Source organism: Macaca thibetana, chromosome 11, assembly GCF_024542745.1.
Source record: "Macaca thibetana thibetana isolate TM-01 chromosome 11, ASM2454274v1, whole genome shotgun sequence".
NCBI classification, from domain to species: domain Eukaryota; kingdom Metazoa; phylum Chordata; class Mammalia; order Primates; family Cercopithecidae; genus Macaca; species Macaca thibetana.
In genome coordinates this window covers 123,636,430-123,662,799 of record NC_065588.1, presented here as the reverse complement: position 1 = coordinate 123,662,799, position 26,370 = coordinate 123,636,430, and the positions used below count along the sequence as shown (strand labels likewise).

The 26,370-nt window shown below is 39.1% G+C and overlaps 1 long non-coding RNA gene across 1 annotated transcript; it reads right to left on the bottom strand.

The window, feature by feature from the left end:
- Positions 1-3,455: 3,455 nt before the first annotated feature.
- LOC126930972 (uncharacterized) lies at positions 3,456-26,370 on the bottom strand. Its single transcript, XR_007717741.1, has 3 exons — positions 26,312-26,370; positions 3,914-3,973; positions 3,456-3,564 (listed from the first exon to the last, which is right to left on the bottom strand). It is a non-coding gene; the product is annotated as an uncharacterized LOC126930972 (long non-coding RNA).

Below are 26,370 nucleotides of genomic sequence, written 5' to 3'. Positions count from 1 at the left end.
TGTCCCTTTCTTCTCATCCTGCTCTGGGGGCTGTCCAGTGACAATGTGGTATGTAACACTATGAGGGCCATCTCCCAATTATAAAATAACCATACTGCAGATAAAAAGGTAAATATGTTAAATATGTGGGGTTCTTCAGGACCAACTATCATTGAGTGTAGCCCAAACTGATGACAATAAATAACAAGAAAGTCCTCATCCTTTAAGGGACCATTAGCTAAATTTTCTGTTATTGTAGCCAACCGCATTCATTACTGATAATGCTGCTTTACCTTTTCCTGCTTAAGTCTTGGGTATTCCAGACCTTTAGCTTTTATTCATTTTCTATCCACTACGAGATTCAATCTCTTTCCTAGGCTTATATTAATCTCAACCACCTATTTAGAATCTGCTCAAAGTATAAGTCTAAGAATCATCAGCCTGGGGAGTTTTTCATGGACTTGAATATTCTTGGAATTCACTCTGGTTTAAAAAAAAAAAAGAAGAGACAAAAACAAGACAAGAGTAACAAAATACTGTAGCATCTGTGTAGACCAAGAGATGAAGGAATGCAAAGTAAATTTCAAAGTACGTTTGTCTTATTCATTAGTTCATTAAATATTTAATAAGCATCTACTACTTGCTCAGTATGCAATAGTGAACTAGGCAACAGAAGCCTAATTGTTGTTGGGATTATAATTATCATGACTGCTCATGTTTTCTGTTGTCATTGCACCCTGAAACTCTTCAAGGCATTGACTTTTTGATATTCTGCTGCTCAGAAAACATGTTTTTCACTATGGAAATGCAGAATGTTGTCAGACCTCAGGCTGAGTTCTGGCTTTCAGGGGACAGAAGAAGTAGCAAGTATGAAGACAAAAAACTACAACGCTTCCTTTGTTCCTGTTGGTTCAACGCGTGAGCTTTTGTTTCCTTCCTAGATATGAGATTATTTTTTTGGCGTTGGTTTATTTGTAAACTTAAGAATGGCTCACTAGTGTGTTAGGAGTTGCATGGTAGTAAACAATCCACTGGTGTTTGTGGTTTAAAGAGGTTGGAGGCTGGGACAGGCATGGCATAATCCCAGCACTTTGGGAGGCCGAGGTGAGCGGATCACTTGAGTACAAGAGTTTGAGACCAGACTAAGCAACATAGGGAAACCCTGCTTGTGTGAAAAATAAAACAAAATAGAATAAAAGGTGGAAAATAATGCAAACATTCAGCAACAAATGAATGAATAAACAAAATGTGGCAAATTCACACAATAAAATGTTATTTGACAAAAAATGAACTACTGATACATGCTACTACAACATGGAGGAATATTGAAAATTGTGCAAAATAAAGCCAGTCACCAAATAGCACTTATTGCCCCATTCCATTTATATGAAAGGTCGAGAACAGGAAAATCCATAGAAACAGAAAACAGATTGATGGTTGACAGGGGTTAGGAGTGGGGGGAAAAAGGAATGACTGCTAGTAAGTATAGAGATGTTTAGAGTAATAAAAAGTTCTGAAACTAGATAGTGATAATGATTGCACAAAATTGTGAATGTACATAATGCCACTAAATTGTCTCTTTTAAATAGTTAAATTTGTCAATATGTTATATATATTTTAGCACGATTAAAAAAGGAAATGAAATTGGAAATTTGTCCTTAGACTTAATTTTTTTCTTTCTTTTAGAGTGTCAGTTTCCACTGCTAATGAGCACAGCAAGTTAGCACACTGGCCACATTGGAAGAGTCCATGTCCCAAGCTTAAATGGTCACTGTCAAGACTAAATGCTTACTAAGGCTAGGTTTTAGTTCTAGATTAGACTATGGTAGAGGGAAGCAGTTTTTCCACACATTCCAATTTGAAAAGCAGCAACAAGATTTGAACATTTATCCAGGTGTCAAGGAAAGAAAGTAAATACAGATCTTGAACAGCTTTTAAAACATTACTCTGACAGCTTTACTATTTTTATTTAGTGACCCCAGAAGTGAAGGTCTATATTGGGTTTGGATTAAATTGTCATAGAAGAGGGCAGTTCTCATGCTATAATCAAAGGGTAGATTCTGATGAATTTGAGGTCCTTAAAGTTTCCTTTTTAAATTTTTAAATTTAATTCGTTTATTTTAACAAATCCAAGATGCAAAGATTGGAGAGAAACATACAGAAAAAATAAATCCCATGTGAAAATCATTGAGAATGGGAAGGTTTTTGTCATTCAATGGATCATTTATAAAACTGCTATGTTTGTTTGGCTGCTATGGTGTGACAGGCAAAATAAAAAGACATGCCAAGGGATGCCTGCAGACATTTCCTTTATTTCTTTAATTTCCTTAGAGTTCAGGAGAGATTCTGCCACTCAAAGCTAGAAATGAGTAACACACTAACAACAAAACAAAAGTGAAGATATGAACTGAAAATATTCTGGCCTCACACAATAACTCTATATATCAAGTTAAATGTATTTAACTCAGAAAAAGAAAAATTCCACCTGTGTGAGATGTACAAAACAAAAGCACATGAAACAGCTGAAATGCAGTAAAAGAGATTGATGATTCAGATGCCGGAGCTTCTGGGTTTAAGGTTTAAATATGTAAGACTCCTAGGGATATCAACAAATTGAAATAGATTGATATCTCCTGCTCACAGAAAGTGGGATATGTCCAAAGTTCCGTAGTTAATTTATAACCAATGTTAACAGAGATCTTTAGTCACTTACTCTTTAGGGTTGTAGAGCCAATTGCTAAATCGATATGTGCTCCCGAGGGCCATTTTGAGGACATTTGGTGAGCATTACGATACTACCAATAATGTTTCCTGTCTCATCCACAAAAGCAATTAAAGAAGACAGCTGACACTGAGACGTCTCACATCTGTCTAATCGCATTCACTCTAATGTGATGGCCCCAATTTGGCTATCAGACATGAACAGATAACTACAAATTGAATTTAAATCTGATTTTTGCCTAAGAGAAAGCTGAAGAAGAAAATGCTCACAAGGCACTGGCTAAGATAGCATATCCCATTTCTGTGAGGTGCAAAGAATGTGTTAGGCCTTGTAAGTTGAAAAAAAATAGGTAAACTGTCACAGGAAGCCTACTTAAATATATCAACATGCTGTGCATATTTTAACACAATAAAAAAGAGACATGAAATTGGAAATTTACCCTTATGCTACCAAACACTCAAAAGGCCCACTGCCCAACGCACATAGAGGCAGTAACATGGCACCAGCTTTGGGCAAAAGAGAAGCTTTATTGCAAGTTGACTGGGAAGGAGACAGAAAGAAACACTCAAATCTGTCTTCTGGAGCTGGAGATTGGGTCAAGTTTTATAAGCATGAGGTAATGATGTGTGGTCTGATTGGATATTGTGATGAGGTGATGCCAGGAAGCATGGTCTGACTGGATACTGCCATGGAGTGACAATCAGGGCTCTATCTGATTGGATCCTGGACCCTGCCATGCTGTGTCCTCTTCTTAATTCAGTCCCCACTCCTCCATCAGAGCACTTAGGTTCCCCCCATGGTTGCCTGCTTGGCACATCTGAGCATGCTCGGGCTACATGGCCTTCAACCTGGGGTCCATGGAGCTGAAAAACAAGTCACAACTTTGTTACATAAATGTTGAACCACATTAGTCTGATACAGACACACATAGACTTAATTATTTTCTTTTTAAGTTTTTCAAATTAACAAAATCAGATATAACAAAATTTGATTTCTACCATAAGTTAGCTCCTCATTCCCTCAAAAAAATATGCCCATGAGGGATCAGAATTTGACTTTCTAAATCACCAAGATTTGATGATCTTTTCAGCAAATGCTGCTCTGGGAAGCTGGCCATATTCAGGATGGATGCAAATATCAAGAGTATTTTCTTGAGCAATATAAGGTGTTACTTTAATGGTGAAAAGGAGGGTCACAGTTTTCTAGATTTACCTGGGAAAACATCAGAAGTATTTCTTCTTCTCACATTTACCGGTTTGTCTCCCTGGGCACCTGGGGAAAATGAAAATTCTGCTGAATTTTAAGACCAACATACTTATGACCTCTCTTATCGAGGAGATAGGTGTCATTTAGTGTTAGTTTTCTAAGACCCACATAGCAAAGTGACCCAGACCTGGTGGCTTACACAAAAGGCATTTACTGTCTCACAGCTCTGAAGGTTAGAAGTTGAAGATCAGGTGTTGGCAGAGTTGGTGTCTTCTGAGTCCTCTCTTCTGGGCTTGTAGATGGCCATCTTCTTCCTGTGTTTTTACATGGTCTTTTCTCTAAATTTACACACATTTACGTCTGTGTGTAAATTTCCTTCTCTTGAAAAGACATCAGCCATATTGGATTAAGACACACTCTAATAACCTCATTTTTAGTTAATTACATCTTTAAGGACTCTATCTCCAAATATAGTCATATTCTGAGGTACTGGGAGTTAGGACTGGAACACATGAATTATTTTAGAGGGACATAATTTAGCCTATAACAAATGATAATAACTATGTTTCTCTTAAACATCTGATATTTATTTCTTGACTCAAGCCCACAGTGGCAGAAGAATGCTCACTTGGTGAGAGCTAACAAAGTTGTTTCAGTCAGTTTGAGTGCCATAACAGAATACCACAGACTGGAGTACTTCAACAACACACATTTATTTTTCATAGTTCTGGAGTCTGGTAAGTCTAAAATCAAGGCACCGGAATATCCAGTGTTTGGTGAGGGTTTTCTTCCTGGTTTGCACAGGGCAGAGAGGAGAGACAGGGATGCAACTTTCTCATGTCTCATCTTACAAGGGCACTAATTCCCATTCATGAGGGCTCTATGACTAAGCACCTCCCCAAAGCCCCACCTCATAATATTGTCACATTGGGAGTTAGAATTTCAAGATATGAATTTGGCAGGGATAAAAATATTCAGTCCATACCAAAGCTCAAGGAATGAAGTTGGCCCTGGTGTTCATCTGAAGACATGGAATTTGCAACTGAAGTTGCAAAGCTCAGGTGTGAGTTTCTCCCATGTGCCCTAGGTTCCATTCTTCCCATCAGGAGAAGAGATGGGATTCAGCACAAGGTGAGTGTTGGCTATGTTGGTCTCAGACTCACCTTTTTTTTTTTTAACCTGTCTATCTCTAGCCTTTTCTACACTGAATCTCATCATCTCCAGCACACTAAGAGACATTAACCCTTGTCCAGGAAATGAATGATGGAGGAACTGTACACCCATCTTTATGGAATAGGATGTGTATTTAAGTCCTACCCTATGAAGCAGGCAACACAAATTGGAGTGAGTGATGAGAACTGACAGTATCTCAGACATTGAGTCTCTCACACATCTCAGCTATGGAAATGTAAAGGATGGCCTGTATTCCATTTCATCCGTGCTGCTCGTTTACCTATTTGCTGTCAAAATTATCTCCCATTGTTCCCCTGCTCTCTTCTCTTTATTACCTGAGCTGCCCACAGCTACACTTCGCATATCTCTCTCCCTGCTATCTTTTGGGTAGATTTAACCAGTGGGAGGCACTGATGGACAATAAGCGGAGAGGAGAATGGAGAAGAGAGAATATTTTTTCCATCTCTCTCTCTCTGCTTTGGGCAGTATTTCTGGCATTGGCTGTAGCCTTTCCAGAAAAATATAAATTTGTTAAAAATGAAGTAAGATTTACAGAAAAGGTGCAAAAGTTGCACAGACTTCCCATATAAGGTACATACTGTTTCCTTCTAAGTTATCAAAATGAATAAATTTATATTGTTACGATATTATTAACTAAACTATAGACCATCTGAATTGCACCAGCTTTTTTCTGACTAGGGTCCTATACCAGAGTCTTCATTTTTCTTGGCTGAGGTATCTTTTGATTCTTCTTTAATCTGTTACAGTTCCACAGACGTTGCTTGTTTTTCTTGACCTTGATAATTTAGAAGAGTGTTGGTCAATTATATTTATACTCTTTTTCAAACTGGGTTGTCTGATGATTTCCTATGATTTAAGATTATCATTTACTGGAAGAATACCATGGAGGTCATGGGCGCTTCTCAGTGCTTTGCAAAGAGGATACATGAAATGCATCTGTCCTGTTTATGTTATCCTTGATCACTTGGCTGAGGTGGTACCTTCTAGACTTTCCAATCTGAAGTTACTAGTTTTCCCTTTTAAAGTAAAAAAATAAAAATAAAAATAAAGAAAAAAGCAAACTAATTGATTCAAGGAATATGATTTGAGTCTATGCAAATTTCCTGCTTCTCCTTAAACTTCTGCTCACCAGTTTTATCATCTACATATGGATGTTGGATGCAGCAAATTATTAATGTGTTAATTCTCTAAGTAGTAATTTTTCTCTTTCCCTAATTTTTTTACATGCATTAATTGGAATCCCCCTCTAAGGTAGAGCTGACCTTTCTCTCCTATTCAATTATTTGTTCATTTGCATCTGGATTCAAAAATACTTTATTCTTTGAATTACAACTCAATTCTATCATTATTTATTTTGTTTTTCAAGTTGTTCCCACTTCTGCCATTTGGAGTTATTTCAGGGCAGTTTCTATACTCTTTTGATGTCTCTCTTTTTTGAGAACTTTCTTAACTTGCTGAAACTACAGAATGCTTCAGGCTCATCTTGTATTTTTCGTGCCTCAGCCATGAGACCAACCAAGCAGCCCTGTTTTCTTTTATTGGAGATAGGTAATTAGAAACCAAGATCTACCTATCATGTGTGCACATTGCTGCTGCAGTGTCATTAAATCTACCCTCATTGAGGAAATCTTGGAAATACATGTTTACTAATCTGTGCAAAGACAAAAATAACCCTCTCTATCTAGTTATATGTATATGTATGTCAAGCTATAGACAGATGGATATCCATGTGTCTACATGTAGCTACAGATGCAGATACAGGGATGCATGGAGAGTCAAAGAGATAAATAGATAGGATGGATGGATGGATAGATAGATAGATAGATAGATAGATAGATAGATAGATAGACAGATCAGATAGATATTTGAGTTTATACTGATATCTCTGATTCTAATCCAATAATGAAGTTTCATTGTAAGCCAGCCCCTTTCTGTAAGGTTATCTTCTTTTGCTAACAGTTGAGAAAACAGGCTCTAAATATCTACAATATATTTACTTATTTGTTCAAACCTTGTATACAGTTAAAATAGTTTGAGAAATGCTAACACATACTCCTGTGAGAATCAAATTGACCACCAAGAATAATGTTTGAGCACAGTTCTTTTGTTTGTGACCTTAAGACATCCAGTTAAACAATGTTTTCCAAAATCATTTAGATCAGCTTTTTTCTTCTCCACCACTTTCTGGAGGGTGAACTGAACTATTTGTAATACAAAGGTATAGTGTGTCACAGTCTGGCATATCATCTTGCATTTTCCTACAGTTTGATTTTTTTAAATTCACATACATGAAAATCTACTCTTTATGCTATATAGTCATGTGCATTTTGACAAATACATAGGGTCATATATTCACCAACATAATTCCTTAAATACAGCTCCATCACCTCCAAAACTTTCTTATGATGTCACTTTGTAGTCAACCCATACATGCATCCCAAAACACTATGTTTTCCACCTCTATAGCTATATCTTTTCCTTTTCTTTTTCCTTTTCCAGGAAGTCATAAAAATAGAATGATACAATATATAGACTTTGAGAGTGGCTTTTTTCACATAGAAAAAAATTATTTAGTATTTTGTGTATCAATAGTTTTTGTATTTTAGTATGCTGAGTAGTATATGAATGTGTTATAATTTCTTTAGTCATTCACTGACTGAATGTTCTCAGGGTGTTGCCCGGTTTTTGTGATTTTAAATAAAATTATTGTGAGCACTTATGTGCATGTCTTCTTGTGGTCTTTATTTTCCATTTCTCACTGGTATATACCTGTGAGTGAATTTACTAGATTATATGGTAAGTGTATGCTTAAGTTTAAAATAAATGATTACATTGCCACCTTTTATATTAGTCCATTTTAACACTGCTGTAAAGAACTGCCCGAGACTGGGTACTTTATAAAGAAAAGGGATTTAACTGACTCACTGTTCCTCATGGCTGGAGAGGCCTCAGGAAACTTACAATCTTGGTGAAAAGCAAAGGGGAAGCAAGACATAACTTACATGGCAGCAGGAGAGAGCACACAAGGGAAACTGCCACTTATAAACTATCAGGTCTCGTGAGAACCTCCTCACTATCACAAAAGCAGTGTGGGGTGAACTGCCCCCATGATCCAATCACCTCTCACCAGGTTCCTCTCTTGACATGTGGGGATTACAATTTTAGATGAGATTTGGGTGGGGATACAGAGCCAAACCATATTACCCTTACAGAGTGGTTTAATGTTTTGAATTTCCACCAGTAATGTGTAAATGAGAATCCCAGAAAATCTGCATCCCTGCCATTATCACTTTATATTGTTAAACTTTTTAGCCATTATAATAGCTGTGTAATAGTAACTCATTGTGCTTGAATTCACATTTATTTAATGACTAATGATATGAAGCATCTTATTAATCTGATTTATTTGGCATCCATTTCTTTTCTTTGGTGCAGTATTTGTGCAGTTTTATTTCATTCCTTGCTCTCTTATTGCATTTTGAGTCTTTATATATTTTTGATGCAAATATTTTAGCAGATGTCTGAGCTACAAGTATTTTCTCTCAAGTTTGTGGCCTGTCTCATCCTTCTCGGTACAGAGTAGTTCACAGAGCAGATAATTTTATTCTTGACCGAGTCTAATTAATCCATTTGTTTTCTTGGATCATGTTTTTGGTCTTGTATCTAAGAAATTATTGCCATCTGAAGTCACAAAGATTTTCTCCAATGTTTTATTCTATCAGTTTTATTGTTTTATGTTTTATAGTTAAGTCTGTGACCCATTTTAAGTTATTTTATAAAAGATATGCATCAGAGTTATTTTTTACATATGAATATCTAATGTTTATAGAATCATTTTTTGAAACTTTCATCTTTTATTCTCCACTAAATTGTTCATGCTACTTTGTTAGACATCAGGCATCCTTTTATGTGAGGCTTATTTCTAGAGTTTCTGCTGTGTTCCATTTATCTATTGGCCACTCTTGACATTGACACAACACTGTTTTCATTGCTGTACCTTTGTGATAAGTCTTGAAATAAGTTTCTCTAAATGTGTTCTTTTTCAATGTTATTTTTACTATTTTAAATCCTTTGAATTCCTTTTTGAATTTTGGGGTCAAATTATCAATTTTCTCTAAAACATCTACTTGATGTTTGAATTGGGTTGCACTGAATCTATACACCAATTTAGGCATGACTGACATTTCAGCAACATTGAAACCCATGAGCATTACAAGCCTCTGTATGATTTTCACGTCGGCTCCCTGCAGCTCATGGACCAGGGGTTCTTGCCCGCTTCAAGGAGAGGAGAACGTTGATTGGCCCCACCTGGGTCAGGTGTTAATTCCGGTACAATCAGCTGTGGCTGCATGACAGGATCAAAGGCACTTTTCATGCCCATGGGTGGCATGAAATTAAGGAATGTAGCTATTCCCTGATTCATCTGAGCAATGTGTTGTTGCAGTCAATGTGCAGGTTTTGCACATCTTTTGTTATATTTTGCCCTAAGTATTTCATATTTTTTGTTGTTGGTATGATAAATGGTATTTTCAAAAATGGTCTATTTCATGATTATTCATTTCTTGTTGATAGTAATATAATTGATTTCTATATACTGACCGTGTATCCTGCAATGTTATTTAACCTAATTATTAGTTATAGTAATGTTTTTCTAGATTTCATCACATTTTCTGTATAGACAATTATGCCATCTGTGAATAAAAATAGTTTTGTCTTTCTAAACTATATAACTATTTAAAATCCATGCATTTATTTAAAAAAATATATATATATATTTACTTTTTTACTTACAAATGTAGGCAATATTGCACTGGCCAGAGCAGTCAGTAAAATATTAAATAAAAGTAGTAAGAATGAACATCCTTTGTTGTCTCTGATCTTAGGGTAAAAACAGTAATTCTTTCACCATTAAGTATGATGTTATGTGTATGTTTTCACAGATACCCCTTATCAAGTTAAGAAACTTTTCTTCTATTACAGTTCTTGAGAGTTTTCTGTTAGGGGAGAGGACTGAATTTTCTCAAATGTTTTCTGTACACCTACAGAGATGGTAATATGTCTTTTTACCCTAATATGGTGATTTTCAAATGTTAAGTAAATCTTGTATTCTACAGAGAAAACATACTTGGCCATGATGTTATATTCATCTATGTTGTTGGATGATACTTGATTAATTTTGTTTAGCATTTGTCTATCTGTTTCATGAAATATACTAGTATTCTTTCTTTTTCTCTAATGTCTTTCATTTTGTTATCAGGGTAACACTGGTCTTATACAATGAGTTTGGAATTCTTCTCTTTGCAACTTTTTAGAAGAGTTTGCATGTTTGGGTATGACTTATGTTATTTCTGTATTACTTACTTGGTAGAATTATCCAGTGAAATAATCTGTACCTCGAATGTTGTTTGTGAGATGTTTACCTATAACATTTACTGTTATATAATCACACGTGTGGTGATTCCAAGTATATAATTTTCTTCAGTAAGCTTTGTCAGCACATGCCTTAGGAGTTACATGTCAATTTTATCCAATTTGTTATATTTGTTGTTACAGTTATTCATAATGTCCTTTTATTATCTTTTGAATATTACGGGAATATGTAATTATTTAACCTCTTTTATTCTTGCTGCTGGCAATTTGTATCTTCTTTTTCTGTCTTTCTTTTTTATTGTTCCTAATGAGTTTGGCTAGAAGTTTATCCAGTTTAAAAATCTGAAAAAACTAGCTTTTGGTTTCATAATTATCACTTTTAAAAAATTTTTCTTAAGGTGGAAAGCTAAAATTATTGCTTGGAATCTTTTTTCACAAATTTTCTAATTTGGGGAGTAGGTGCTATAATTTGTCTACCTAAGTCCTGCTTTAGTGACATCACACACATTTTGATAAATTACAGTTTCAGTTTCATTTAGTTCAAAATGCTTTCTAATTTCCCTTTCAGTATTTTCTTTGATCTGTGCATTATTTAGAAGAGTGCTAGTTATGGTCTGACAATTTGGTGGATTTTCAAGATATCTTTTTGCCATTTGCTGGGAACAATTTTTTGTATGACAGGAATCATTTCAGATTTATTAAGATTTGTTTATGATCCAGAATATAGTTTAATTTGGTACGTATTTTTATACACTTGAAAAGATTATATATTCTGATAATATTGGGTGGTACATTCTAAGGTCTACTTGACTGATATTGTTGTTCAAGTCTTCTATACCCTTCCTCTTTGTTCTAGAAATTATTAACCAGAATTGTGTATTTATTTATTTCTCCTTGTAGTTTTGTAAGTTTTGCTTCACGTGTTTTGGAGATCTTTAATCAAGCACATGCATCTGTAGAAATGTTGTCCTTTTGAGGAATTTTCCTCTTTATCATTATTAAAGTCTTTATTAAATAACTTTGTTTATCCATGGTAATGTTCTTCATTGTGAAATATGTTCTTGTTTTCAGAGTTTGTTGAGTTTCTTTGGTCTGTGGGTTTGCTTTCATGAAATTTGTAAAAAGCCAAAATCCAGCCCATATTAATTTCCCCCTCACATGATTTCTTATACCACCATGCTTCACTTGTTACAACAAGCAACAGGAAAATGTGACTGTTGTGCCACCAAACTAACATTAACTGTGCTGTCTTCTTTATGGGGTTGTTGTACTAAAATGCTGCCAACAGACGATCTGTCACAGGGTTTCCCCACATAATCACAATTAAGGCCAAAGGTAACCACATACATTTTTTCCCGTGAGAGGGTGTTTCTTTAAATACTTCCAGAACGCAAGTTGGTGGTGATAACACCCTTGTGGCATAAACAATATGCCTATTAAATATTGGAGCAAGAAGGGTTGAAACATATTGTTAGGTTGGACCTTCTTTAATGAGATAGTCCAGAAAACTCTCTTGAAATTTATACTTACATCCACTGGGGCATGGTAGGGTAAGGACTATGGGTGGCAGTTGGACATGAAGAATAAAGGATTTCTTTTTCTTGACGGTCTTGAAAAAAGGAATATGGTATCAAACAAATCTCAACTCATAGGAGCCACAGGCCCTTAATGGGTTTAGAATGAAGACTGTTAGCAAATTAGCAAACATTCTTGAAGGCCAGGAGAACAGCCAAGAAGGTGACCTAACCATGGCCCATTTGCTTAATGAGGAGTTACCGTAGAAAACATAACCTCCTGAGGAGTTGAGTATTGATACTCTCTTGAACAAAACTTGACATCACTGGGAGGTTGGATTTTTAGTAGCCAATCTTACTGTCTCTATTTCTAGGACCAAACGGTACTTTATTACATTTCTTTCCATATCTTGGCTCCATTTTCAAACTTTCTCTCAGTGTTATCATTTGTAAAATGGAAATACTATAGTTCTTCCAAGACTGTTGTGAGGATTCAATGTGCTAGTGCATTTAAAATAATTTAACCAGGTATTGTCATAAGTAAGCAATTAATGAGTCATCTTCCTTCCTGGCCCCTGTAGACTTGCCCATCCCTGTGCTCACCCTATTAGCAGTCCCTGCCCCATACAACAGGCATCTGCTTACTTTGCCCCTAACCAAAATATGAGCTTTTGAGGGCACTGATGTGAGCCCCATTCTTGTTCTTCTTGGCAGGGTGTATGTTGCACAACTCTGGTCAATAAAGATTTTTAGAATGAATACATGGATGAATGAGTGAGCAAGAATTAGAATAAAATACGCTTTCTTTACTCATTAATATTCCTTCCTGGCCTCTGTAGAAATTTCAGCAGAGGACTCCATCATCTATGGACCAAGGGTCTTGAATGTATTATCTCATCCAGAGGGTCAGCAGGGATATCCCCAATGTTCCCTGAGCACTGGCATTGAGACAGCAACATGGTGGCCACAAGGTCATGCCAAGGTCAATGCTGAGCCTGTCTTGTTCTTACTGCTCTTTTATGTTTGGATGAACTCAGTAAAAGTCTCTTTTGAATGCATTTGCTTTGGATGAGTTTTTGGACGATCATTTGGCCACAGAACACATTTTAAACAGTGGCTGTGTGACTCATTTAGCTTGGTCAAGCTGGTGTGTCCTCAGTCTCAACTCTTCAAAGTTTCCAGTAGAACTGGATTATTTGGACTGAAGTCTTTATTTCACAATATTTACTGATGAGTATTAAACAGGAACATAAAATTAAAGTTGTGTGAAAGATTAAAGCTCTTTGGTGCTGAGAGACATCTGTTTATTGCTTTCTTTGTAAATGGGCTTTAGCACAATAGGAAAAATGTGAAAGAAATTTAAATTAACGTAAAAAGACCCAGTGCCAAACGATTCTGCCATGCCCTTGAGAGAATGATCAATCTTGGCCATCTATAGTTAGAATAGCTGTGCTTAGAGAACAGAACATGCCATGGAATTCCCAGGATAGCCGCTGATGAACGTGCTTGAATTTCTACCCTGCAATTACTCATGATCATATTCACCATCTTTCTTGCGCTCATGCATTCCACATGTGTTAATGAGCACCTCCCACGTGCCAGGCTCTGTGCAAGGTACTGAGCACACCTCAGCAAATAAAGGATACCTGGTGTCTCCCTGACCTCGGACAAGGGCAGTAACCCAGGCCTGGCAGATTGGAGCCGATGGCCAAATGCAACTCTAAGTATGCTGAGTCTTCTTTACATAATTTTATCTTTTCTATTGTCTTTTTATTTTATTTTCCTTTATTTTGTCTTCATTCTCTTTTCTTTGGTAAATTGTGGTACCAACATTTAAACTTTACAAGGTACCAGAGTAAAACCTAAATTTTGGGGCTTTCTTGAAGAATAGGAAGCTCTGGCCACGGGGATCTCATGGCCACAGAATACATTAGTAGGAGCTGAGGAGGGGCTTCAGCCCTTGCGCTGGCCTCCCACACTGTCTTCCTCCTCGAATTCCCACCTGTCACCACCTGACCCCTGAGTCTGAGCTCCCAGGCTGAGAGAGGGCTCCAGGATTATGAGGAAGTGATTAATTTTTGATCTTGAAAACTTCCAGCTGTGTAACCTAGGCATCGTTCTCCAACCCCTCAAAGCCTTAGCTTCTGATTTACAACGTGGAAAAGTTATAGCACTATCTCATGGATGTGACCTGGGGAATCCATGAGGTAAAGTAAGTGTGCTTAGCATAGGCTGTGCTCATCATCACTGCCAATTAAACGGTGGGTGTGAAAAGCAGTAATCGGAAGAGGATCCTGGTGTTCCTGAACTCAGCTCAAGGATCGGCTCTAAATAGGGTCTTTAGGAGTTTCGCTAAACTAATGGCCAGGTGGCCTATTTTTTCTTGTCAGTGAGTACAGCTGACAACACACACACACACAAAAACACACACTCAACAAATAATCCACTAAAACCCAACACTATCATCAGCTGTAATTCCATTTTTAAAAAGCACAATATTAAGTTAATTTAGGGGAAGCAGTGGGTAGCTCTGAGGGGAGATACTAGCGACGGCTGACCCTGAGCATCAGAAATGGTTGTGTATGGTGCATCCACTCACCTGTGTGTGAGGGATATCGATCATGAAGTGCCTGGGACAAATAGAGAGGGAGACTTGGGAAGGAGACCCTCATTAAAATCGGGGAATCCTAGTGGGGGAAGGTAAAACCTATCAGCATTGAAGGCAAAAATTGGAAGTAGTCACGACCTTCTTTGGAAACCTCTCTAATCTCCGACAAAGCCCAGCCCAACCCTCTTCCCATCCAGTGTTGCGGCAAATCACCGTTTCTGTAGCTGAGCTCTAAACACAGAGGAGCGCTGGCATTGAGGGCCTAGTGGTAGCAAAAAAATAAAACTAAAAAATCTCTACCATTGGAGGAGCCTTCACTGACTTCATGCTCACTGACGGGTGTTGGTTGAGTAGAACGGTGGCAGAATTGTTTGCCTATGTAAAGTATTTATCCCACCCTCCTTTCTCTTCTTCCTGAGATAAACGCTCAAATTTATGTAATTTCAAACTGTTTAGGAAACTTGGAGCTAATAATAGAAAAATAACGTAAACAATACTTATTTGGTGGGTTTCTAGAAATTAGGATTAAAATAATAATATCACAAAAGCTTTCCAAAGCTGGACCAGACTGCCCTGGGAGCTAATGAGCTCTCTGCCAGTGAAAGCAGATTCAGGAAGAGTGAGGCTCCCTGTCCATGTCTCATCCAGGGTTGTCCCATTTGTCACTGTTGTTCGCTTGTTTGATTTTTAATCTAACAGAAACTGGCATAAGATAAAATAAACACAAAATGGAATTGACTCTTAGAATTCACAGAAAAGCAAAGTAAACTATGGCTCAGAGAATTAGCAGGAGCCAACAAGGCCTGTGGAGTTTAGCAATACAACCATAAACTTCACCAGGATAATATGGCTAAGACATGGCTACTGGTGCTGGCACCACTGAACACTCATGTTGACCCCATCTAACCAAGAACCACACATAGACCACCTTTCTATACAATAACTGGCAGGAGACAGGAGGCAGGAGGCACACATGTGACTTTCCGAGTGGGAGGACCATCTAGACACATTTAGTTAGCTTCATACTGCAGCAGTCGACTTACTAGATGCAAGACAGTCCCTGGAAAAATGACAGCAAAACAAATATCCATCGAAGTCAGGAATGTTGTCTATTGCTGACTTGCTGAAGAGGGTGGGTCATGAAACAAGACAATTTTGTAAGTGCCTTTCTTCTTTCTTTTTTTAAAAATTAATTTATTTTTTATTATACTTTAAGTTCTAGGGTGCATGTGCACAGCGTGCGGGTTTGTTACATATGTATACATGTGCCATGTTGGTGTGCTGCACCTATTAACTCGTCATCTACATTGGGTATATCTCCCAATGCTATCCCTCCCTCCTCTCCCCCGACCCCACGGCAGGCCCCGGTTGTGTGATGTTCCCCATCCTGTGTCCAAGCGTTCTCATTGTTCAATTCCCACCTATGAGTGAGAACATGCGGTGTTTGGTTTTCTGTTCTTGGGAGAGCTTGCTGAGAATGATAGTTTCCAGCTGCATCCATGTCCCTACAAAGGACACGAATTCATCCTTTTTTATGGCTGCATAGTATTCCATAGTATATATGTGCCACATTTGCTTAATCCAGTCTATCACTGATGGACATTTGGGTTGGTTCCAAGTCTTTGCTACTGTGAATAGTGCCGCAATAAACATACGTGTGCATGTGTGTTTATAGCAGCATGATTTATAATCCTTTGGGTATATACCCAGTAATGGGATGGCTGGGTCATATGGTATTTCTAGTTCTAGATCCTTGAGGAAGTGCCACACTGTCTTCCACAATGGTTGAACTAGTTTACAGTCCCACCAACAGTGTAAAAGTGTTCCTATAACTCCACATCCTCTCCAGCACCTGTTGTTTCCTTTCAAAATGTTGTGGGCTACCAAGTTGTTGCAACCCAAGGGAAAATATTTTATTGTACAAATATTCATGAATTTTAAGGAGGAAGTTTTATTATGCAATGGCAAAATCATCATTGCTCTGGCTTTATTTTCATTGACTAGATTTATCTGGTTTTCACCTATTACCTTAGTCCAGGATCTGCGATATTCTTGTTTCAGGTCATTTGTTTACAAGGGACAGGAAATATCTCCAAGTAGTTCAAGCTAAAAGGAATGATTTATTCCAAGAAAGAGATGGAAGGTAGAACCAAGGTGTGGATGTACCTAAGAATCAATGGAGAGCACTTTCTGCCTTCTTTTTCTTCCTTGCTATACAGGCAGACTTTATCTAGGTGACAAACAGAAGAATGTACTTTTGAATTCTCAAGTTCACATCACAAATATGACCAGAGTAGACCTAAGTGTGAGATAGGTCTGTGAGATAGACTGCTGTGGATAGGCTATACCAACCATAATGTATTTTTCCAGCCTTCAGAAAAGGCAATGTCATTGTGAGGAAGGACCTGGCTGCCATTCAGGTACCATATCTAGTACTGAGCCCTTCCTAGGATGTGCTATTTCAGTCTTATCGATGTCACAGATGGTGTCTATTTGCAGATACTAATGGCAACAAATGCATTGTCACAATAATTGAAGAGTCATTCTCTTGTCTCCTGCAAAATTTCTAATAAATTCATTAAAGTCACATAAATGTTGTCTTGTGATGCATAACTGAGCTGACGAGAAGAACAGGGCTTTGTTTCACAACTTGTTGCTCAAATTGTTGTGGTGTTTGGGGTTTTTCCCATTGGAAAGGAAAGAATATCCTGTCTCAAACAATGAGTAAGTTTTGGTGAAGAAATGGAAAATCTAGTGGGGCTACAAATCTCAATCATTCAATTTAAATTATTATTTAAAGCACTGCTTTAGGGATTCCATTGAGGTTAAAACACTTTACAATGCAGCCCGGAAGCACCGCACTTTTGTTTCATTGAATGTTGAACAGGATTGCAGGGTTTGATAAAACTTTTTAGTGACTGTTGTTAATCCAAGCCACAGCATCAGTTTAGTTCTGCTGCGATAGGTAACTGGGATGCTCTACTCACCAAACCCTATGTTCTGGCCTGGGACTGCATCTGCCAAGAGGAACCAGAGCCTCGAGCCAGGAAGGGGCCCAAGGAGCCCTGCTCTGGGGCTGGAGATCAGCAAGACGTGACTCTGACGGCCAGGACACCCTTTGCAGGCTCATGTCCTCTGCCACCTGGTCGCATTTCCCCGCCAGAAAGCCAGCATTCACAGGACATAATTCAAGGTCTGAACTTAAGCATATCTAAAGCAGCAAACTGCATCATTGAGGAAAAGACTGGTATAATGCTTATATACAATGTGGGGAGAAAATATTACAGCTAATATATTTTTTGTTAGTTTCAGAAAATGCAAGAGTGAAAAACAAACTTTCAGCTCTGGGATGATAGAAATCCTCAGATTGGACGGCGTGAAATGGTCAGAAAATGACATCAGCTCAACCTCATGAGGCCTGATCAATAGACTCAACATAATGGCGTTTCTGAAAACAGTGACTTCTGAGGCCTGGGTAAGACCCCAGCTCTGCCCTCATGCCTCACCTACTGCAGATGTTTTAACTTCCTCAAACTTCAGTTCTATATTTGTAGCAGGAATGTCACAGTAGTTCCTAATTTCAGAGTTTCCGGAAGACTCTATGGATTGAGCTCTACCATGAAAGTGCAGAGATTTAGACGACTGGCGTAACTGATGTGTGAGACATTATTTTCACTGTAAAATTACTGCATCTTTACTAGTAAGACTCCCAATGTCTCTAAATCTCACCAAGAAGCCTTTAGCCAGGGGTCCCTTCTGATGGCAGCCTACGTGAAGAGGCCACACCAAGCCCGGCACGGGGCGGAAGTACCCCCAGGCCATGATTCTCATCAATTCCCATCAATTCCCAGTGGTTTACATGCTGCTGTGCGGTGAGGGCTGCCCCTGTTCTGTCCAGTTTAACCCTAAAATGAAATTAAACACCTTCATTACATTACACACAAACACACATATGCAGACACACAAACACACATACCCACACACACACTTATGCACACACATACACAGACACACACACCTATGGACACACAGACATACATTCACGTAACCACACAGACACACACATGCACACATATACTCACACAGACCGGCAAACACACTTATGCACACACATACACAGACACACACACATATGGACATACAGACACACACACATACACTCAGATACCCACACAGACACACACATGCACACATATACTCACACAGACCTGCAAACACACTTATGCACACACAGACACAGATATGCACACGCACAGACACCAGACATAGACACACATACACAAACACACATATACACACACATATGCACACAGATACCCACACAGACATGCAAACACTCTTACACACACACATATGCACACACATACACAGACACACACACACATATACACACACAGACACACACAAATACACACACACATATGCAAACACACAGACATATATACACACAATACATACACACAGACACACACAAATACACACACAAACACACATGCACACACATACACAGACACACACACACAAACACACAGATTCACAAACACACATATGCACACACAGGCAGACACACAGACACACATACCCACACACACACACTTATGCACACACGTACACACACACATATATACACATGCACACACACACAGACACACACATTCACGCATATACTCACACAGACCTGCAAATTATGCACACATATACACAGACACGTACAAACACACATATACACACAGACACACACATACACACAGACACACAGACATAAACACACATACACAAACACACATATATACTCATACATATGCACACACATACCCACACAGACATGCAAACACACACACACAAACACACATATGCACACACATACACAGACACAAACACAAACATACACACACAGACACACACAAATACACACACACAAATATGCAAACACAGATATATATACACACAATACATACACAGACACACACAAATACGCACACAAATACACATGCACACACATACACAGATACACACAAACACACATACACACGCATATGCACACATACACACACAAACACACAGATTCACAAACACACATATGCACACACAGGCAGACACACAGACACATACACAAACACTTCTTTACCCCAAGTATTTCATGATTTTGGGAACTTTATCAATCGTTTAGACGGTAACATCTTCGGCTGAGATCCCCCAGAAATAGATGCTGAAACCAGACCTTGAGCATCCAGAGTCCATTTGGGATACAATTTCATGAAACTCCATTAGAGGAAAGGGAACACAAGATGTGGAAGGGAAGGAAAATGACACAAAGTATATTTATGAGCCATTTACTGCTGTGAGCAACTGGGACCCAATCCCGCTGAACGCTTCCATGAGAAGGTGCAGGGTATATCTCTGAACTGTTGCTCCAGGGGTGACGAAGCAAGGCACAAGTCCTCCCGTTCCTGTTTGTCACTGGCGGAGGGCTGTCCCAAGTGGCGTCGACTGTGCAGTACTGCTCACTCATCTGGGGCCCAGCACATACTTGCTGCCAAGTGAAGCCCTCAAGCTGATCTGGGCCAGTCCTGCCAGCTTCTCCTAAGGGACTTGCCTTGCTGAAGGAATGGCCTTTCCATCTGGCCATGACCCGTTTCCTTTATTATTCCTCAGTTCTCTGGAGCAATTGATATTTTTTCTTCTTCTTGTTCAAGCTTTGGAGGCTTAGCATCTGCAGGAAAACTTCCCAATAGGGGAAATACTGTATGGGTCTTGAAGCATGCATAGGAGTTCACCAGACAGGAAGTAAAACTCTAGCTTGACCCTCCAATCCTCTCAAAGTTAACCTAATAGATATAGACTTTACATCATCACTTCCCAGAACAGTGCCAAGTTTCAAAGAAGGTCCCTTATTCAAGCTTTGTGGGGTTTTTTTTCCATTTTTTCTTTTTTTTATGGAGTCTTGCTCTGTTGCCCAGGCGGGAGTGCAGTGGTGTGATCTCTGTTCACTGCAACCTCTGTCTCCCCAGTTCAAGTGATTCTCCTGCCTCAGCCTCCTGAGTAGCTGGGATTACAGGCACCTGCCACCACGCCCAGCTAATTTTTTTGTGTTTTTAGTAGAGAACGTGTTTCACCATGTTGACCGGTGGCTCATGCCTGTTATCCGTTATCCCAGCACTGTGGGAGGCCGAGGCGGGTGGATGACAAGGTCAAGAGATTGAGACCTTCATTCGAGTTTACCCTTCTTTGGAGAATGGTCTGTGGTCTAGGGGCCTTCCTTCCCATCTGAAATATACAGTAGTCTCTGGAGCACCAATCTGTGCACTTTCACAAGGATCCCTTCATGCCAAGTTGAAACTCCCACACGAGCTGAGCTGCCTACATCAACAGTGCGCTATCACTTCTCTTGGAGTCAATTCAAGTCTTAACACATTATTGCTCGCATTAGACCTTTTTCATTGTAATATTTAGCTGAGGACAAGTTTCACTGATTCTGGCGGGGGGAAACGAGGAGAGTGAATCAAATGGCTGCATCTGCAACATGGTCTCCAGGCTGTAATTAGCAGTTTCAGCACAATATTTGGAGGGAGGCGTGCTCTGGGGGGATAAAGGGACACTCGGAGACACCCACTTGCCCCAACTCCGCAACTTTCTCTTCTGTGAAGAGAAAGGGTGAGTATTAGATGGACTGGATTTACTTCCAACCTCTGGAGCACAGTAAATTTTCAACACATCCAGGTTGAAGGATGCGTTCAAGCAACTTATCTTACAAGGTGTTAAAATGTTCCATGACCGTTTCTCCTGACAAATGATACAGAAGCTGCTTGCTTTTAAATTTTGCTTTTAGACTCAAATATAGATTCAGTCCTTTTTGAAGTAATGCAAAGGACAATATTGAACCTTTAATATATGTTAAGTACTTTGCCTAGAACTTTAGATATTTTATTTTGCTGAAACTATTCAATAGCCCTCTGAAGGTAAGCATATTATGGATGATAAACCTGGGTCTTAGACAGGTGAATTAAATCTCTAAGATCACAGAGCAGGTAAGAGGTCAGGTTTTATACTTAAATCCTACAAATCTAGAGGCTGAAATCTTAACCACTAGACTGTGCTAAGGCTGGATATGAATTAAAATAAATTCCTAATGCTACTTCCTCTCCCTACACCCTACACCCACAAAGAATCAAAGCAGGTTAGAGCTAATCTGATTTGTGATTTTCCAGATTGCAAATAATCCTATTCTTGAAGACATCGGTTTTAATTAATAGGTGCTCTTTTAAGAATTTATCAATCTTTCAAGATACTTCTTTTGGTTTCTGAAATGTGATAATAAATCTAGATAAGAATTGGGAGCATAATTCAATTAGAAATTTCATTCACAGGAAAGAACCAATTATGATGATATTACAACAGCCTTCCTTGGTAGCTGAAGAGGAGAGAAACTCAGTTCTATGGGTTATATTCCTTGAAGCATTGTATTTGAGACTCTTACGTATGTGTATCTAGTAGCATTTTAGAGTGAATGTCAGATTTTTTTGCCCTTTATTACCTTAACACAATAAAACAAATGATCCACAAAGAATAAACTATTTTATCTGACATGCAAAGTTTTAAATATGCAAACAGTCCAATACCTAATAGAGAAAGTAATAAATGAAGTTTGGTGTACTTTATAGATTTTTATATGCTTTTGATTTTTACAATGCTTTTGAAGAAAATTTGGTTAGAAACATTGTTTACTATCTAACCAATTACATTCTGGAACCTGCTTTTTTTTTTTTTTTAGTGAATCCCAATTCAGAAACATTAACATCATCACAAATGTCACAGTGTCATTATAAAGACTACACACTGTACATTGTTTTGAAGTATAATAGACTGAATTTAGAAGTGATGGAAATTGTTTTTTAAAGGTTTATGGAGTTTTCCTGTTTCTTCAGGGATTGAAGTTTTAATTAAATGGAATTTGTATTGTTCACTTAGGGAGTATCTATCTTTCACCCAGGACTTTTCTGAATTAGTTAAGAAAATGTGAAATACAGGGATAGACAAATCCCCAGATCCCAGGGGCTTAACCCAAAAGGTTAAGGTAGCATCTAATTAGCTGTGGGTTAGAAAGGGAGATGCAACCATCACTCTGCTCCACATAGTCGCTCAGAGACCCAAGTTCCTTCCATCACATGGTTCCACCATCCTGTATGCTGGCGGACCTCAGCTAGGACTTACACATCTGGCCAGTGCATGGGTAAGAGTACAGATGGAGCACAGATTGATCACATGGGAGGATATTATGGCCCAAATCTGGGAGTAATAGACTTGAACCCCCCGACCCAACTTCATTCATCAGACTCCAGTCACAAGGCCCACAGTACTGCATTGGAGGATGGAAAATGCAGTCTCACTGAATACCCAGAACAAAAGAGAATCAGATTTTATGACCTATATCAATGTGAGCCACTCATTCACTATATATATTGATAGTACCCCATATTTAAACCCAACGCTGCAACATGGAATAGAAAAACAAATAATCTACATCTCCCAGGCTTCCTGCAATAAGAATATTGTGTTAGAGGTCCTCAAGTCTACTCTTAGGTTTAGTGATTTTCTAGGAGGCATCACAGGACTCAGCATATAAGTTTTACCACTAGCTATGATTTATTATGGATACAAGCAAAGTCAGCAAGAGGAAAAGACCCATGTAGTGAAGTTCAGAGAAAACCAGGCTAAAATTTCGAAGAGTCTTCTCTCCTTGTAGTAAATTCCTCCAGCCTCAAATCCAGCCTTTTAATTCTTCCAGCCTCAAATTGTGACTACAAGACACTCAAGACACTCTTCATTCCTCCAGCCTCAAATCATGACTACACACTTGAAAAATTATCTACCCTCGTTCCATTGGAAATTCAATGCCCAGGGCTTGTACTGGAAGCCAGTTACATAGGAACCCTCTGCCCAGCAGGCAGCAAAATTCCAGACTCCTAGAAGGAAAGCAAGAATTCAGCAAGTGAAGCAGAACATTTTCCCTGACCGCTTCATGGATGGGAACTGGAGTGTGGGAACTGGAGTGTGGGAACTGGAGTGCGGGAACTGGAGTGTGGGCCCCGGAGCTAGCTGGCCACTTTGGTGACGGCAGGGGCACACTTCACTTACTCAAACCCATTGTTTCAACTCCTTATCGGAGGAAGCACGCAGGTGAGTGGGTGCAAGAGGTGGGGTGAGTGTTTTTGGGCACCGGTAGGATCAAAACTTCATGCAGGGCCTGCAGCAGGATCTAGGGGGATACCCGCCACCCTCAAAGCCCCGGAGGGCCTGTGTTATAGTGCTCTTTTTGGCCTTGGTGTACATGGATGGTTTAAGTGTTAAACAGCTCAGTGGACCCTCTGCCTTTTCACATGAAGTGGTTGCTCTCCATCAGCAAGGCCAGAGGGTCACTGTGACAGCCTTTAGCATCCACACCCATGGCACCCAAGCTCTTATTCAGTGTCCAGGAAAAATCAGGTTGCATGAACGAACTGAAGGGTAGTGAACAGGGAGGATTTTATTGCTGATGAAAGTGGCTCTCAGGAAGGAGAGCTGGAAAGGGGATGGAGTGGGAAGGTGGTCTTCCCCCAGACTCTGTTCAGAAGCAACGCCATCAAGCAATCCCTCTGAAGTCAAGCTGCTTCTCTCCATCATCATATGGTAGTCTCCAACATCCAGCTGCATCTCCTCTTCTCTTCCGCTGTCTGCAGATGGAGCCCGGGGTTTTTATGGAACAGGATAGGGAGTGGGGCGGGCCATAGGTGGCTTTGGAAAAGGCACCATTCAAGCAAGAAAACAGGAATCATCTTCTGACTGTGGCCCACAGTTCCAGGCTTGAGGATGGGACCCTTGCCAGAGACCTGCCCTTTTCTTCCCGGAATTTCCCTGCCTAGTGTCTCTATCACAAGGACTACGTTGTTTAGACAAGATAAGCCCCTTTGTACCCGTTTTGAGAATGTGAGTATCTACCCAAAATCCAGGTTACCAGATGCCAGACAATGGGGAAACATCTCGAGCAGCTGTTTCTAAGGATAGTGTAAGTACCCAACGGGTTCACCTTGCCCGCTGCCTAGACAGAGCTGATTTATCAAAACAGGGGAATTCCAATAGAGAAAGAGTAATTCACACAGAGCTGGCTGTGTGGGAGACTGGAGTTTTCTTATTACTCAAATCAGTCTCCCTGAGCATTCATGGATCAGAGTTTTTAAGGAAAATTTTGTGGGTGGGAGGAAGTCAGTGAGTTGGGAATGCCGATTGGTTTGGTCAGAGATGAAATCATAGGGAGTTGAAGCTGTCCTCTTATGCTGAGTCAGTTCCTGGGTCAGGGTCACAATACCAGATGATCCAGTTTATTGACCTGAGTGGTGCCAGCTGATCCTTCACGTGCAGGGTCTGCAAAATATCTCAAGCACTGGTCTTAGGTTTTACAATAGTGATGTTATCCGCAGGAGCAATTCGGGTAGGGTCAGAATCTTGTAGCCTCTAGCTGTGTGACTCCTAAACCGTAACTTCTCATCTTTTGGCGAATTTGTTAGCCCTAAAAAGGCAGTCTAGGTCCCAGGTAAGAAGGGGGTTTGTTTTGGGAAAGGGCTATTATTGTCTTTGGTTTATACTATAAACTATAAGTTCCTCCCAGAGTTAGTTCAGCCTGTGCCTAGGAATGAACAAGGACAGCTTGGAGGCTAGAAGCAAGATGGACTTGGTTAGGTCTGATTTCTTTCACTGTCTCAGTTATAATTTTGCAATGGCAGTTTCAATAGCAGTCTTCGGCCTGCTGTGCCTACTTTTTCTTCACAGATTAGCATATAATTTTGAGTGGCAAGTGTGAGAGTTTTTAATATGGAAGCTGAATATATGAGAAAATTGATGGCCATCATCACCTGGGTCAGTCTTTTTTTTTTTTTTTCTTCTGATGAGAGTGATAGAAACATGGCAAACCTTCTGAGACTAACTGGGGAAGCTTCCCAGGTATGGACGAGTCTATGAAGGTCTCTTCCCTGGAGGATACAGAATCCTTCTCAGAATTGTGCTTGAAAGCTACAGATACTGAGTGAATCTTGTGAATGAATGACTTTTGTTTCCTGCACAGAGAATTATATTAAATATTACAGCCCCATTGCTTTGGAATAAAACAAAAAAGCATCAAATCACAAACAAGGAATCTCAAGGAATTGCAAATATAAATTACACACCTATAAATATAAACATTTATTTTGCCACTTCTATTTTAACATTGTGGGATTTTATTTCAAAAACCTTTGATACTTGGCTTCTTTTGAAAAATCAGACTGGTTGGCAACTTTAAGGAAAAAAGCAGAGTTTGACAATAAATATGAGAGAATTTATGAGGCATTTTCATTAATCACTGATTATTCATTAACTAAGATAATGAATTGATTATCGAATGCCTGCCATTCCCAGACCGTGGTCTAGGGGCAGTGGTTAAAGTAAAGATAGCAAGAGGAGCGGATGCTTCACTTTCTGATCAGTGTGTTTGGCCACTGGAGATTTCATCAGATAAAATAAGAAAAAGCTACACAGGAGCTTATTCTAGAGCAGGAATACATGGAATTACAAGTATTCTATATATGGAATTACAAGTATATATATACATATGCTCTTTAATCCTCACAAAAACCCACAAAGGTGGACACTAGTGTTAGCTCTTTCTTTTAGCAGAGGAAAATGAAGCATAGAGTTTAGGAAGCTTACCCCAAATTACACAGTGCAGACAGAATGGATGCGTGATTCCAACTCAAGCAGTCCAGTTC